At 44.3% G+C, this 2859-nt stretch overlaps 1 non-coding gene across 1 annotated transcript; it reads right to left on the bottom strand.

Annotated features, from left to right (window-relative positions):
* Positions 1–2238: 2238 nt before the first annotated feature.
* On the bottom strand, positions 2239–2310 carry TRNAG-GCC (transfer RNA glycine (anticodon GCC)). Its single transcript has one exon. It is a non-coding gene; the product is annotated as a tRNA-Gly (tRNA).
* Between the last annotated feature and the right edge of the window lie 549 nt (positions 2311–2859).

Below are 2859 nucleotides of genomic sequence, written 5' to 3' on the forward strand. Positions count from 1 at the left end.
CCCCAAAAAATAAAGTCTGACACTGTTTCCACTGTTTCCCCATCTATTTCCCATGAAGTGATGGGACCAGATGCCATGATCTTTGTAGTAGTAGATGTTATAAGAAAAATAGGATTAAGGAGATGAGATAGAGCATGGTACTCAGATTTTGAAACGACACACAATGAGCTTCAATCCTGGTGCTTGCCCTCTTGTGTCTGGAGCTGACTGTGACCTGCGTGTAACTAACACGCCGTTGTGCTTTGCAGCCTGTGGGGTCTTAGTCGCTTGCCTGTGTGCGTGCTCAGTCAAGTCCAATTCTTTGTGACCCCATGGACTGTAGCCTGCCAGGCTCCTCTGTCCATGGAATTTTCAAGGCAAGATACTGAAGTAGGTTACCATTTCCTATTCCAGGGGATCTTCTCTACCCAGGAATCAAACCTGTGTCTCTTTCATCTCCTGCATTGGCAGGCAGACTCTTTACCATTCCTCTAGTTAATAGACTATAGCAAAGGTGATGAGAGCTCACTTCTGTGATTAGGTTACAAAAGATAGTAACTTTCTCTTTCCTAACAGATTCTTGATTGCTGTCCCTGAGGAAACCAGCTGCCACAGTGGAGAAGCCCACAAGGAACTGAGGCTGACATCCAGTCAATACCCAGGGAGAATGCAATGAGGTCTGTCCAACAACCTACTTGGCATTAAATCTTTCTGGTAGCCAGTGAGGAGGCCTGGAAGTGGATCGTTCCCCAGCTGGGACTTCAGATGAAACCACAGCCCTGGCTGACACAGACTGAATCCCCATGCAGGACCCAGCCCAGCCTGCCTGAACCACGGAAACTGCAGAGAAATAAATAGGTGCTGCTGTCAGCGGCTAAAGTTGGAGGCAATTTGCCAAACAGCCAGAGACACCAGTCCAGACGGGAACCTTTGAAAGAAGCCCTTGAAAAGTACATTCTTGTTTACTAAAATCAAACAGTAAAAATAGCACTGGAGAAAAGGCCATGAAGCAGAATACATGAATTAGGAACAAATGGAAGCCAAAAACACCTGAAAGCTTGGCATTTTGGGTGAGAGGAATAAAGAGTTTATGAAACAAGGAGCAGGGCCCAGCACCCTTGTGAGCCTTCCGCCTGACTTTGATTCTTCTTTCTTCCATCTCTTAGCAAATGAGCTGATACATAATCAGGTTTTCTGAAGACCAGATTTCTCTGAGTGGCTCACAGATCCTTAAAGTGCAATGTCCTTTTATGGTTGCCATGGGAGAGGCACAGTCAGGGAGCTTGGGATGGGCCTGGACGCACTGCTGTATTTAAAATGGATTAAAACGGATGACCAGCGCGGACCCACTGTGCAGCACAGGGAGCTCTGCTCAGGGGTATGTGGCAGCTGGACGGGAGGGGAGTTGGGGGGAGAGTGGACACACCTGCATGAGTGGCTGGGCCCATTCATGCTCACCTGAAACTGTTACATTGTTAGTTGGCTGTACCCCAATACAAAATAAAAAGTGACACAATTAAAAAAATGCAGTGTTCCTGATGTGAGTCTATTTAATTAAAAAAGTCACCTATTTTATTAACATTTAAAAAACTTAATCCAGAGGTTCATGATTTTTAGGATTTTTCACACCAATTTGAAAAATTGATTGGGACTGATATAATATTGTCAATTTACTGATTCATTCAATAAGGACATGGAAACATTCACCAAAACAATAACATCCTACCATCATCATTTTATGGAAGAGAATGTTTTTAACAATAAAGGAAAAATACAACATAAATGATTATGATTTAAAATTACGTATGTTATAGTGTTACAGGTTTTCTCATGTTTTTTTCCTCATCCTGCCATGAAACAGTGTACATTTTTCTATATACGGGGACTTATTTTAGGAACCACTGATTTAGTCTGTACAACTCTATTAGCAACAAGCAGCAGCAATATCCCCAACACCAGCTCGGAATAAGATCCGGCTCATAGAAATATCTGATTTATTTTTGCCGCATAAGTATACGCTCATCCTCTTGAATCCTTTCTCCAACCAAGCATGCTCTGCAGAATCCTTTAGCCCATAATTTGCCATCTCAGCCACACAGCCATACTCTCGCAGAGAATCAAATGGATGTCCTGCGTATTTGTTGTTATCTAGTCGCTAAGTCATGTCCAGCTCCTTTGCAACCCTGCCAGGTTCCTTGGTTCATGGGACTTCCCAGGCAAGACTGCTGAAGTGGACTACCATCTCCTCTTCCAGGGGATCTTCCCAGCCAGGGATCGAACCTGGGCCTCCTGCATTGGCAGGCAGGTTCTCTGCCACTGAGCCACAGGGGAAGCCCTTCCTGTGAATTACGGTCTCCCCACAGGTGGGAGAAAATGGCAGCTATCTATTGAAAGTGCTTAAATATTTGAAGATACAGGTATATAAAACCCAAAACTTGGATTTCCCTTGTGGTTCAGTGGTTAAGAATGCAGGGGACATGGGTTCGATCCTGGGTCTGGGAAGATGCCACTTGCTCCAGGGCATTGAAGCCCGCGCTCCAAATGCCTGAGCCTGCGTGCTCTAGAGCCTGGGGTCACCAGCAAGAGAAGCCACTGGCCCCAGGAGCCCATACAGGACACCCAGAGCATGGGCAGCAGCCAAGACCCAGCACAGCCAGAAATAAACAACAAATAATTAAAAAAAAAAAAAACTTGAAGTTATCCCTCTTTTCATTAAAAACAGATACTTAACTGTGGTAAAAAGTGTTGCAGCCAGATAGCTGCAAAGTGAGCTTCAATTATTCAAAAAGATTGAAGAATAACTTAAAAGAGCACCAATGTTCTTGAATATAATTCAAGTTTAATAGGGCATTCTCTGCCCAGCTAAAACGATCTCAGACT

The sequence above is a fragment of the Bos taurus genome, chromosome 13 (assembly GCF_002263795.3).
Source record: "Bos taurus isolate L1 Dominette 01449 registration number 42190680 breed Hereford chromosome 13, ARS-UCD2.0, whole genome shotgun sequence".
In the NCBI taxonomy this organism is placed as follows: Eukaryota; Metazoa; Chordata; class Mammalia; order Artiodactyla; family Bovidae; genus Bos; species Bos taurus.